The sequence below is a fragment of the Corella eumyota genome, chromosome 1 (assembly GCF_963082875.1).
Source record: "Corella eumyota chromosome 1, kaCorEumy4.1, whole genome shotgun sequence".
Lineage (NCBI taxonomy): Eukaryota > Metazoa > Chordata > Ascidiacea > Phlebobranchia > Corellidae > Corella > Corella eumyota.
Window position 1 is genome coordinate 12,863,718 of NC_137490.1, and position 14,847 is coordinate 12,878,564.

At 25.7% G+C, this 14,847-nt stretch overlaps 1 long non-coding RNA gene across 1 annotated transcript; it reads right to left on the minus strand.

Annotated features, from left to right (window-relative positions):
• Positions 1 to 6,975: 6,975 nt before the first annotated feature.
• On the minus strand, positions 6,976 to 11,610 carry LOC145755045 (uncharacterized). Its single transcript, XR_014284181.1, has 4 exons — positions 11,433 to 11,610; positions 11,204 to 11,272; positions 8,997 to 10,763; positions 6,976 to 8,556 (listed from the first exon to the last, which is right to left on the minus strand). It is a non-coding gene; the product is annotated as an uncharacterized LOC145755045 (long non-coding RNA).
• Positions 11,611 to 14,847: the final 3,237 nt, after the last annotated feature.

A 14,847-nucleotide genomic window follows, 5' to 3' on the forward strand; every position in this document is an offset into this window, starting at 1 on the left:
TTTATTATGGTTCGAAATTTTAGATTTCGAAACATATTGTTATTGTCATTATACTTATTATTATTATTATTATTATTATTTTTATTTTTATTATTATTATTTTTATTCTTTCTAGTCCCAATTTTGAAAGAAGATATCTTTAGTTCCTTAGAATTTAAAAATCTGAAATTTTAGTATGTTGTTTATTATCAGATTATGTTTTCATTCTCCTATTTACAACATTTAATTATCATTAATTACTAATTAATAAGTGTTTATTTATTAAAATTTAAAGGTTGTTATTAATTTTTTAAATCTTGGTCAATTGTATATCACGATATTGGTAACTCAAAAATGAATTAAAATTTTAATTTTTATCACTAATTACTAATTAATAGGTGTTTATTTATTATAATTTAAAGGTTGTTATTAACTTTTTAAATTTTGGTCAATTGTATATCATGATATTAGTAACTCAAAAACGAATTAAAATTTTAATTTTTATCACTAATTACTAATTAATATGTGTTTGTTTATTAAAATTTAAGGGTTGTTATTAACTTTTTAAATCTTGGTCAATTGTATATCATGATATTACTAACTCAAAAATGAATTAAAATTAAAATTTTCATTACTAATTACTAATTAATAGGTGTTTATTTATTTAAATTTAAAGATTGATATTAGGTTTTTAAATTTTGGTCGGTTATATCTTATTATATTTAAAATTTGAAGATAATTAAAAAATAATTCTTATTTGTTTGTTATATTAAATGCTGGTTTGTAAATTAAAAATCAAAGGTATGTAATGTTCTTAGTTAATGTTTATGCATATATTTTTTATTTATAAAATTTTATTTTAAAAATAATCAAATAATTTCGAACCATATTTTATTTATCAAATAAATCTAGTTTTTATTATTATTTTTATTCTTTCTAGTCTCAATTTTGAAAGAAGATATCTTTAGTTCCTTAGAATTTAAAAATCTGAAATTTGAGTGTGTTGTTTATTATCAGATTATGTTTTTATTCTCCTATTTACAACATTTAATTATCACTAATTACTAATTAATAAGTGTTTATTTATTAAAATTTAAAGGTTGTTATTAATTTTTTAAATCTTGGTTAATTGTATATCATGATATTGGTAACTCAAAAACGAATTAAAATTTTAATTTTTATCACTAACTACTAATTAATAGGTGTTTATTTATTATAATTTAAAGGTTGTTATTAACTTTTTAAATTTTGGTCAATTGTATATCATGATATTAGTAACTCAAAAACGAATTAAAATTTTAATTTTTATCACTAATTACTAATTAATAAGTGTTTGTTTATTCAAATTTAAAGATTGATATTAGGTTTTTAAATTTTGGTCGGTTGTATATCATGATATTACTAACTCAAAAATGAATTAAAATTAAAATTTTCATCACTAATTACTAATTAATGGGTGTTTGTTTACTGACGGACAACGTTACCCACCCCTATCTTATACCCTTAAACCGATAGTTCACCCGCACTTTTTACTTTGTATTAGTCATTCACTTTCATTTATAAACAGCTGCGCGGATGTAAAACCTTAAAAATTATTAATTCAAAAAATGAAAGCAAATTCTAAAAAACTATTACGCCACCAGATTTTTTAGATTATGATTAAAATTTTTTTAAACCGAAACATCAATCTCTTGATTAGGTTAATTTTATCATTATGAATAACTTGGAAAGATTGTTTGGCTTCGCTATGCTTTCAGCTGATAAGGTGCAAATTTGGATTACTAATTCGAAGTAATGCCTACGTGAGTTTGCTAATACCCTTAAGAGATCAAGTTGATCAAAATACCTAGAATAATAGAATAATACCAGTTATGATAAATATTAATTATTTAATATTTTTATTTACACATTTTGTTTTGACTGCATTTAGCGTTTAATAAAAGCTTAAAAAAAAATTCAATTTTAAAATCGTGAAGGCTTTTTAAAAATTGATCTAAAATATGGTAACTTTTGTAATATAGATATCCCGCTTAATATAACTTTTTAATTTATTTATTTAGTTTAGTAAATCCTTCAAAAAAATCAATATTAATAAGTCCAATTAATATGCAACATAAAAAACACCAATTTATATTTTGTTTAAATTAGTAAAACAAAAAACGTAAATATTTATTAACAAATAGAAAACGCTGCTGTCACCCTACCAATGGAAGTTTTTTTTTACTTCTGTAACGTTGATGGTATGACGTCACTAAAATTTCAGTTTAAGTCGTGTAGTTTTCTAAAAATTAAAAAGAAATTAAAATCACTTTAGCTGTTTATATTTGGAAACAATGAAACACGGTCACGTGATTTTGTTTACATTTATTTTCAAAACAGTTGTTTTTACATATTTCTTATATGTTCAATTTTAAAAAAATACTTACCCAATAAAAAATACTTAAAAAGTAACAACTGTCTTATATAATATGGATAAATTTTGCTTTTCATGCTAAGTTTGTTTTTTGCAAAAAAAAAATTAAAAAAAGTACAACAAACGGCCAAGATAGGGCAAAATAAGGTTATTTTCCTATGTCTGCCAGCAAATAACTTACGACGATGACGTCGTGCGTCACGTGACTCGCGAGCGTAGGGATTTTCCCTATTTACAATATTTACCTTCAAATCCCGGTATCTCAAAAACTACTTGACCAATTTTTAAAATAATGTTATCCTCGTGCAAGTTGGAAAAATTCCAACATAATTAAAATTAAACTCTGCGACTAAACCATCTCTTTAAATTATCCGAAACAACTTAGTTACATTATCCAAATTTAACCAAAAATAAAAAAATATAACCAAGCATTTTTTATGCAAAACATACATTTAAATTGTGTTGCAGCTAATATAAACATCCTCAAAATTAAATTCTATTGAAATTTTAACTTTTTTTTTTCTACATTTGTTATTTATTTTAAAATTACATATGCTAAAATGCAAGGTTTTTTGTAGGCTTGTAGTAGCTTACAAGTTAGGCGCTTGCTTTCCAATCATAACAACCGAGTTCAAGTCGTGCGGTTGACATTTGATTCTAGATGAATAAGTAGCTTAAACTCTTGTTCTACTGTAGATTTTCGTAAAATGTTTTATTTTTTTTCCTTTGCAGTTCCAACAAATCAATTATGTTTTAATTTAAAATTTTTTATTTTTTCAAAAATTTATATGCAATATCATTGGCCAAAAATATCACGTGACCTAATTAAACCCAGAATAAAAATTAGCTGTAACTTTTGTTTTACTCAAAAATTTTGCAAAATGTTTTATCTTGAATGTTAGTTATGCCAATCTGCGTCTAATAAAATATAAAATTTTAGGTTTTGAGATTTCATCCAATTTTAATAAAAGTGTCATAACTTTTATGAATATTAATATTTTCAAAAAATATTTTGTAAACACGTTAATTGAACATGTGCAGTTCTCACAGAACAAATATTTTTCGATTTAAAATTTTTTATTTTTTTCAAAAAATTTATATGGGTTATCATTGGCCAAAAATATCACGTGACCTAATTAAACCCAGAATAAAAATTAGCTGTAACTTTTGTTTTACTCAAAAAATTTGCGAAATGTTTTATCTTGAATGTTAGTTAGGCCAATCTGCGTCTAATAAAATATAAAATGTTAGGTTTTGAGATTTCATCCATTTTTAATAAAAGTGTCATAACTTTTATGAATATTATTATTTTCAAAAAATATTTTGTAAACACATTAATTGGACCTGTGCAGTTCTAACAAAACAAATATTTTTCGATTTAAATTTTTTATTTTTTTCAAAAAATTAATATGCAATATTATTGGCCAAAAATATCACGTGACCTAATGAAACACAGATTAAAAATTAGCTGAAACTTTTGTTGTACTGAAAATTTTTGCGAAATGTTTTATCTTAAATGTTAGTTAGGCCAATCTGCGTCTAATAAAATACAAAATTTTAGGTTTTGAGATTCATCAATTTTTAATAAAAGTGTCATAACTTTTATGAATATTAATATTTTCAAAAAATATTTTGTAAACACGTTAATTGGTTTTGTGCAGTTTTAACAGAACAAATATTTTTCGATTTAAAATTTTTTATTTTTTTTAAAAAATTTATATGCATTATCATTGGCCAAAAATATCACGTGACCTAATTAAACCCAGAATAAAAATTAGTTGTAACTTTTATTTTACTTAAAAATTTTGCAAAATGTTTTATCATCAATGTTAGTTCGGCCAATCCGCGTTTAATAACTTATAAAATTTTAGGTTTGAGATTTCATCAATTTTTATTAAAAGTGTCATAACTTTTATGAATATTAATATTTTTAAAAAATATTTTGTAAACACGTTAATTGGAACCTATGCAGTTCTCACAGAACAAATATTTTTCGATTTAAAATTTTTATTTATTTTTTAAAATTTATATGCATTATCATTGGCCAAAAATATCACGTGACCTAATTAAACCCAGAATAAAAATTAGCTGTAACTTTTGTTTTACTCAAAAATTTTGAGAAATGTTTTATCTTGAATGTTAGTTATGCCAATCTGCGTCTAATAAAATATAAAATTTTAGGTTTTGAGATTTCATCTATTTTTAATAAAAGTGTCATAACTTTTATGAATATTATTATTTTCAAAAAATATTTTGTAAACACATTAATTGGACCTGTGCAGTTGTAACAAAACAACGATTTTTCGATTTAAATTTTTTTATTTTTTTCAAAAAATTTATATGCACAATCATTGACCAAAAATATCACGTGACCTAATTAAACCCAGAATAAAAATTAGTTGTAACTTTTATTTTACTTAAAAATTTTGCAAAATGTTTTATCTTGAATGTTAGTTATGCCAATCTGCGTCTAATAAAATATAAAATTTTAGGTTTTGAGATTTCATCTATTTTTAATAAAAGTGTCATAACTTTTATGAATATTATTATTTTCAAAAAATATTTTGTAAACACATTAATTGGACCTGTGCAGTTGTAACAAAACAATGATTTTTCGATTTAAATTTTTTTATTTTTTTCAAAAAATTTATATGCACAATCATTGACCAAAAATATCACGTGACCTAATTAAACCCAGAATAAAAATTAGTTGTAACTTTTATTTTACTTAAAAATTTTGCAAAATGTTTTATCTTGAATGTTAATTAGGCCAATCTGCGTCTAATAAAATATAAAATTTTAGGTTTTGAGATTTCATCAATTTTTAATAAAAGTGTCATAACTTTTATGAATATTAATATTTTCAAAAAATATTTTGTGAACACGTTAATTGGTTTTGTGCAGTTCTAACAGAACAAATATTTTTTGATTTAAAATTTTTTATTTTTTTTAAAAAATTTATATGCATTATCATTGGCCAAAAATATCACGTGACCTAATTAAACCCAGAATAAAAATTAGTTGTAACTTTTATTTTACTTAAAAATTTGCAAAATGTTTTATCTTGAATGTTAGTTAGGCTAATCCGCGTTTAATAACTTATAAAATTTTAGGTTTAAGATTTCATCAATTTTTATTAAAAGTGTCATAACTTTTATGAATATTAATATTTTCAAAAAATATTTTGTGAACACGTTAATTGGTTTTGTGCGGTTCTAACAGAACAAATATTTTTCGATTTAAAATTTTTTATTTTTTTTAAAAAATTTATATGCATTATCATGGGCCAAAAATATCACGTGACCTAATTAAACCCAGAATAAAAATTAGTTGTAACTTTTATTTTACTTAAAAATTTTGCGAAATGTTTTATCTTGAATGTTAGTTAGGCCAATCCGCGTTTAATAACTTATAAAATTTTAGGTTTGAGATTTCATCAATTTTTATTAAAAGTGTCATAACTTTTATGAATATTAATATTTTCAAAAAATATTTTGTAAACACGTTAATTGGACCTGTGCAGTTCCTCACAGAACAAATATTTTTCAATTTAAAATTTTTTATTTTTTTAAAAAAATTTGTATGGTTTATCATTGGCCAAAAATATCACGTGACCTAATTAAACTCAGAATAAAAATTAGCTGTAACTTTTGTTTTACTCAAAAATTTTGCGAAATGTTTTATCTTGAATGTTAGTTATGCCAATCTGCGTCTAATAAAATATAAAAGTTTAGGCTTTGAGATTTCATCCATTTTTAATAAAAGTGTCATAACTTTTATGAATATTATTATTTTCAAAAAATATTTTGTAAACACGTTAATTGGACCCGTGCAGTTCTAACAAAACAAATATTTTTCGATTTAAATTTTGTATTTTTAAAAAAAAATTTATATGCAATATTATTGGCCAAAAATATCACGTGACCTAATTAAACACAGATTAAAAATAGCTGAAACTTTTGTTGTACTGAAAATTTTTGCGAAATGTTTATCTTGAATGTTAGTTAGGCCAATCTGCGTCTAATAAAATATAAAATTTTAGGTTTTATGATTTCATCAATTTTTAATAAAAAAGTCATAACTTTTATAAATATTAATATTTTCATAAAATATTTTGTAAACACGTTAATTGGTTTTGTGCAGTTGTAACAAAACAATGATTTTTCGATTTAAATTTTTTTCAAAAAATTTATATGCATTATCATTAACCGAAAAATATCACGTGACCTAATTAAACCCAGAATAAAAATAGGCTGTGACTTTTGTTTTACTCAAAAATGGTACGTAACTAAGTTTCAAGTTAATATCAATGCTTATTAGACCAAATTTAAGTTAAACAATTTTTAAGTTATTTTCATGTTGATCGAACAAAGTTTTAATTTATTTGCCATGTTAATTGGACCAATTTTAAGTTACTTTTCATGGACAAAGTTAAGGTTTTATTCTACGTCATTGGACAAATTTGTTAATGGTATACATGGCAGAATAGGAGCCCGAAGTATAAAAATAATCCCTCTTTTTCTATTTTTATTTCGACATTGTTAAATTAAAAAACTACATGTAAAACACAGTTACATCGCACATAGTATATCGCACACAGTATAATAATCAAAGTAACAAAATAATTGCATAAAAAGTACAAAAAATATTGCAATTTAATATAAATGGTCATCAGTACAACTACTTTGAGATAAAAATAAGTTAATTTGACGTACAAAATTTAGAGAAAAATAAATAACATAAAAACTATGCAAAAGTTTCTGTTTATATAAATATATATCCAGTTTTATTTACAGAAGTGTTTATGTAATTTTAACTTCTATATAGTTAATAATGTCTTTGTCTGTTTGTACAGTTTATTTGGATATGTACATTAGATTGTCACGAAACCTCGGTAAAATGGTTATTGGACCCTTAACAAAAAGGGCTGAGGCCCACAGAAAACAAGAACTATCCCATTAAGAATGGGTGATTGGATGGCCCCCAGGAAAAGCGGAGTAGCATGTATGCTCTGATCTTTTTTCCTATAAAATAACAAAGATTAGAATATTGCATACAAAATTTTTAAAGTGTGGTTGTAATTATTTGATTGTGTTGATGTTGAATGTACCATTTAAATTAAGATATGGTTATTTATTTGTTTTGTGTTGGTGACTTTTTACATTAAAAAGGTTTTATACAAACTCAATAGTTTTGCTCGTCAACCAGAATCTAAAAATAAAGAATAGTGTTAGTATTTGTTTATAGTAATCTACCCTGCAGGGAAAAATGTTAGATTGAAGTTTTCTTTAAACAGAAACTCTATAAATAAAGAACAAATTAAAATTAGCCAAAAGCAAATCGATGAGCTCTCTGAAATAGTCAACCAGCATCTAAAAATAAAAAACAGAATGTTTAAATTTGTCTTTGGTGATCTAATCTGAAAAAAAGCCTGTAAAAAAGGGTAGGTTTGGTTTTAGTTTTTTAAAGTTCCCTGACTTTTAAAGCGATGATTATGCAGAAGATATACAAAATAGGCACGTGAAAACTTACAGCCCTATAGACCTAAGCCCACCTTTTGTTGAGTGAGGTCCTGAGACTTTTTTTTGAAATTTGCCAAGTTTAAGTGAGGTCCTGAGACTTTTTTGGTTCTTCTTTTGCATAAAAAACACATAACACACACATAGGCCTAGTTTTATAAATCTGTTTTATATACTTTATTTATTACTTGCGCAAAACATCTAAAAACTCATTAAACAGTCCCGTTTAATACTATTATAAACACACGGAAACCTAAACCTATTGGGACTGTGTCAACTATACTACTTTTAATGCGCAAAATTACGAGTTTTTAACTAGCCACAAATAAAAAGGAAATGCAGACACATGAAACTTTTAACCCGTGAAAATTTAAAGCGCTGAATTATACAGTACATATAAAAAATAAGCACATAAAAACCTACAGCCCTACAGACCTTAACTAAATAAGATCCTGAGTTTTTTCAGGTATAAAATATGATCCAATCCATTCCAAAGTTGTCTTCCGAGTCCTGAGTTATTTGACTTAACTCCCCCCTTGCTAGTTGCAAAGGAGACTTTTTATGATTCCATCAACTTTCCATTCCTCCAATTCCTGCAATTACCATTTTCCTCCATTCGTTGAATCCAAATAAAATCAATTTTCTCTGCATAAGTATTGTTTAGAAAAGGGTAATAAACACTAAACTCTACCTAAAATTAAGTTTTTTTCAAATGTCAATTTTATGATTTAAATTAAGTCACTTTTCAATTCTTTTAGTGCCAACAACATTAAATTATGTCAATTCACATGCCAAATATTATGAATGTATAATTGTTATTTTTTTCGTGCCAACAATTTTAAAATATGTCCATTTTTAATACCTAGTTTATATATTTAAACCTCGTTTAACTACTTTTTGGGAGTACCTGCGCATCAACACAGGTTTAATAATGTTCGTAAGTTTTTAATTAAAAAAACTACTATTTTATTGTCAAGTATAATAAATTAATACTAATATTTATAACATTACAATTTTTTATTATTATTTTAAAATTAGTTAAGTTAAAAAATAATTTTAAATCAATTAAATGAAGGTTAACATACCCGAAACAATGTTCAGAAAACTTGGATACAAGATGTGTCACAAAAGCAAGTCCAACTTCACTAACTTTTCTAAAAAAAATTAAAATCTTTTAAAATTTACAGTTTTTTTGTTTTATCTCTTTTTCTATTTTTATTTCGACATTGTTAAATTAAAAAACTACATGTAAAACACAGTTACATCGCACATAGTATATCGCACACAGTATAATAATCAAAGTAACAAAATAATTGCATAAAAAGTACAAAAAATATTGCAATTTAATATAAATGGTCATCAGTACAACTACTTTGAGATAAAAATAAGTTAATTTGACGTACAAAATTTAGAGAAAAATAAATAACATAAAAACTATGCAAAAGTTTCTGTTTATATAAATATATATCCAGTTTTATTTACAGAAGTGTTTATGTAATTTTAACTTCTATATAGTTAATAATGTCTTTGTCTGTTTGTACAGTTTATTTGGATATGTACATTAGATTGTCACGAAACCTCGGTAAAATGGTTATTGGACCCTTAACAAAAAGGGCTGAGGCCCACAGAAAACAAGAACTATCCCATTAAGAATGGGTGATTGGATGGCCCCCAGGAAAAGCGGAGTAGCATGTATGCTCTGATCTTTTTTCCTATAAAATAACAAAGATTAGAATATTGCATACAAAATTTTTAAAGTGTGGTTGTAATTATTTGATTGTGTTGATGTTGAATGTACCATTTAAATTAAGATATGGTTATTTATTTGTTTTGTGTTGGTGACTTTTTACATTAAAAAGGTTTTATACAAACTCAATAGTTTTGCTCGTCAACCAGAATCTAAAAATAAAGAATAGTGTTAGTATTTGTTTATAGTAATCTACCCTGCAGGGAAAAATGTTAGATTGAAGTTTTCTTTAAACAGAAACTCTATAAATAAAGAACAAATTAAAATTAGCCAAAAGCAAATCGATGAGCTCTCTGAAATAGTCAACCAGCATCTAAAAATAAAAAACAGAATGTTTAAATTTGTCTTTGGTGATCTAATCTGAAAAAAAGCCTGTAAAAAAGGGTAGGTTTGGTTTTAGTTTTTTAAAGTTCCCTGACTTTTAAAGCGATGATTATGCAGAAGATATACAAAATAGGCACGTGAAAACTTACAGCCCTATAGACCTAAGCCCACCTTTTGTTGAGTGAGGTCCTGAGACTTTTTTTTGAAATTTGCCAAGTTTAAGTGAGGTCCTGAGACTTTTTTGGTTCTTCTTTTGCATAAAAAACACATAACACACACATAGGCCTAGTTTTATAAATCTGTTTTATATACTTTATTTATTACTTGCGCAAAACATCTAAAAACTCATTAAACAGTCCCGTTTAATACTATTATAAACACACGGAAACCTAAACCTATTGGGACTGTGTCAACTATACTACTTTTAATGCGCAAAATTACGAGTTTTTAACTAGCCACAAATAAAAAGGAAATGCAGACACATGAAACTTTTAACCCGTGAAAATTTAAAGCGCTCAATTATACAGTACATATAAAAAATAAGCACATAAAAACCTACAGCCCTACAGACCTTAACTAAATAAGATCCTGAGTTTTTTCAGGTATAAAATATGATCCAATCCATTCCAAAGTTGTCTTCCGAGTCCTGAGTTATTTGACTTAACTCCCCCCTTGCTAGTTGCAAAGGAGACTTTTTATGATTCCATCAACTTTCCATTCCTCCAATTCCTGCAATTACCATTTTCCTCCATTCGTTGAATCCAAATAAAATCAATTTTCTCTGCATAAGTATTGTTTAGAAAAGGGTAATAAACACTAAACTCTACCTAAAATTAAGTTTTTTTCAAATGTCAATTTTATGATTTAAATTAAGTCACTTTTCAATTCTTTTAGTGCCAACAACATTAAATTATGTCAATTCACATGCCAAATATTATGAATGTATAATTGTTATTTTTTTCGTGCCAACAATTTTAAAATATGTCCATTTTTAATACCTAGTTTATATATTTAAACCTCGTTTAACTACTTTTTGGGAGTACCTGCGCATCAACACAGGTTTAATAATGTTCGTAAGTTTTTAATTAAAAAAACTACTATTTTATTGTCAAGTATAATAAATTAATACTAATATTTATAACATTACAATTTTTTATTATTATTTTAAAATTAGTTAAGTTAAAAAATAATTTTAAATCAATTAAATGAAGGTTAACATACCCGAAACAATGTTCAGAAAACTTGGATACAAGATGTGTCACAAAAGCAAGTCCAACTTCACTAACTTTTCTAAAAAAAATTAAAATCTTTTAAAATTTACAGTTTTTTTTTATATAAAATATATTTATATTTAATTATTAACTGCTTATAATATGCCATATTTTATACTGATAATGAAAAACTTTAAAAAACCTAACTATAAATCACTAATAAAAACACGTCTACTTACCTCGAAAGTCCATCTAGAAAGAACTAAAATTCCGATTTCAATTCAGATTTGCCACTAAACACCAAGTCCCGTGACGACGCCTCTTGCAGTGGAAAGAGCTTTTCAAGCTGTCACTTAAAATATATTTGCTTAAATTTTTTAAACAATTCATTAAAACGTTAATATAACAACACAAACTAATAACCTGTTATAATATGTAAATGTTTATTTACTTTTTAAAAATTATTTGTAACAGTTAACGTCTTAAATTACGACTAAACAACTTATACGTGCGTTAACATAGCGCATTACGTAACACCAGGAATTTCAGATTATGATGCAACTTCGTGTTTTAAAGGAATTTCTCAGGGAGACGCACCAATTAAGACGTCGCATTTTCCTCGCCTAATTGATAAATTACAGCTGGATTTATCTACATTTTATAACCTTATTTGGTAATAAAATTTCTGTTTAGTCCGCACGTGTTAACTAATTAAAATTTGCACACGAGACCTCGTGGTAGAGGAATTTTTCGAGGAAGCGCACTAATAATGACGTCACGTTCCTTGCGCCTCGCTTAGTGGAAAATTTTAAGTTTCTATGCTTTATAACAGACCTATGTTAAAGCAATAGTAAATTATATTATTACCCTTTCTTAATTTTAATAAATCGAAATCCAATGTTTGTTAGTGTCCAAACACATTTTTATTATTATTTTATAAATATAAAACTCAAACAAAGTTTTTTTTTTATTTTTAATAAATATTCAACAACAAAAAATAGCAAAAATAAATTAACTAAAAGACATGCCTGTTCTATAAAGTCCTAAACGTTTGCAGAGAAGGCACGACCGCTTTTTAATGGTAACCTGGCAATTATGTTAAAACTGCAATCCTAAAAAGGTAGTTATGATTCTTAAACAAGTTGTGAATTTCATAACATGTACATAGTTTATTAAAATAATAATTATTAAAACTTGGTTAAAATATTAGTTTAATAAAAAATAACATAAAAATCGCAAGTTGTGGTGCGCAATATTTCGTATGTTGTGACCATATCAAAAATATCAATTTTTTAAATGCCATCGCTGTTAGGCCATTAAAATTACCAAGCCAAAATATTTTAACCAAACAAAGACGTATAATTATGTAACCATTTTGTTCCTTATGCTCTCCAATTAGCTAAATTTATCACCCTACCAACCGGGTTTAGATAACTAGTAGTATTGCTTTAATATCACATGTATATTATTAATTGATCTTCGAAGGAATAGAATCAATGTATGCGTTTGTAACTACCATAGCTTTGTTTCTGTTACTTTAGATTAAGTTATAGCTTGTGCAACTAAATATTTTGATCGCACTATCGTTAGTTAGTAAATGTAGTGGATATACTTTACAGTTTGTAACTATTTCAATGCAATATTGCTTTTTTAAATGATTGGTATAAAAAAAAACATGTGGTTAGTTATTTAGAAGAGCTATTTGTAAGTAAATAACAATCTGACGTAACAATAAATAATGCTTTCGTACAAAAAAAATAAACACTGGGCCTCCTACTTCCAGCATTAAGATGGCTCACTTTGACTTGTAGACTTACCCGTATACAGCCTGTAGAACAGCACGACACTATACCAGACATGACGTCAGCCCGCGCCGCATTTTCGAATGGGAGTTAAGGGTCCTCTTCCTGGAGCTTTCCAGGTGCAGGTTTCAATGTTTCGACTGCGGGCGGGCGGAGACCTAAAGAAATGGAGGAGATCCCGGTACCCAACCCCGTGCTGGCGTGTTCCGATTTGATACAGGTTTGATGTTTCACTGTTACTTTAATATTAAAAACATAACCAAAAATTCGTTAAAGTTTGTAAGTTAGCAATGAACATCTTCGACAACATTTTAAATGCCGATATGTTCTAGCAACTAAAGCATGATGCCTATTGTTTTAATATTGGCTGATGTTAGCTTATCGCATTATTTTGTTATTGTTATATTGTCCAAATACGAAGCAAAAGTACAACAAAATAGTTAAAATTTGCAACTTAAAAAAATTATTCACTAGTTAAATAGACGAAATATTTCGTAACCTATTTATGGCGCTATTTTATTCAATTAACTATTGTATTGTAATAGTTTGGTCGCCATGCAATCAAAACTTTTAAAATTTCCGTAACCTAGCCTCGTTCGAATCTACAATCTGTTAATCTTAAAATTATTTTTGTTTATTTATTATATTTAAATGCTTGTTTTTTATTTGGCCAGATCGCATCTTTTTAATAAACGTGGTATAACTATAGCAAATTTTAATTTCTAGTTATAGGTTATAGTTTTTTAACATGTTATTTTAATTCTGCGCGGTTTTAAAATTATAACTAATTTTTGATTTAAAAAAAAATTTTTGGTTAAATTTTGTATACAAACATAACTGGGTCAAAAGGTCGCGTAACCGACTTTATATACGTAATAAAAAAAAACGTTCTAAAATTTGTTTTATTGATTTTTTCCAAGTATTTCTTCTTTTTGAATCTTAGTTTAATTAACACAGTTCTAAAAAGATATAATAATTAAGTTGTGCTATACTGCATTGTTTTAATAAATGTGTCATAACTTTTACAAATATTAATTTCTAGTAATAATTTTTTTATAAACTTTTTTTTTTAACCAGAGATTTTTAATGCAAAATAATACTTTTTTGATCAAATTTTGTATACTAATTTAACTGGGTATTATAATTAATATTTGCGATACTGCGTTTTTTGGGTAAAATTTTTAATCCCCAAGAATAGCTCTCTTTCTAGACCAAAGTGTCACGTGACCGTTCATTTTATACATGTTATAATTTTTCATTTAAAAATAAAGGTAAACGAAATCACGTGATCCAAGTTTTTCCAAACACAAGTTAAAATATTTAATTTTATTTTAACAAAATGCAATATTTGCATAAAAACATTTTGCTATAAATAATGCTGCAAATTTGTTTCAAATATATTAATTTACGTAAAAAAATGTTTTAATATCTTAAAACGTAATATTTGCTAGTAATTTTTATATCCTTAAAATACAGGATAAATATCAATTTTACCGTTTTGTTTTCTAATAAATAAAATGTTTTTTTCGAAAGTTGATATGTCGTTTTAGTTATAAAAATACAACTGTAGGTTCATTTAAAATAAATGTTTTAACTGCTTCTGTAACAAATCTGCCATTTTTGTTGCTGTTATTTATTTCTAGTCACGTGTTTACACCTTTGCTGAATTGTGTTACTTTATAGAAGCTTTTGTAGCCTAGATCCTTATATCTATCACGTGTTCTGTATTACTTGATCTGTCGGTTTACGTGTTTAAAAAGCGTTGTATGTTGGTAATCGTAATACAAGTTTATGGTAACTTTTCTGCAATAATAAACTACAAAATATTAGTACGCTTATTACCCAAAATAAA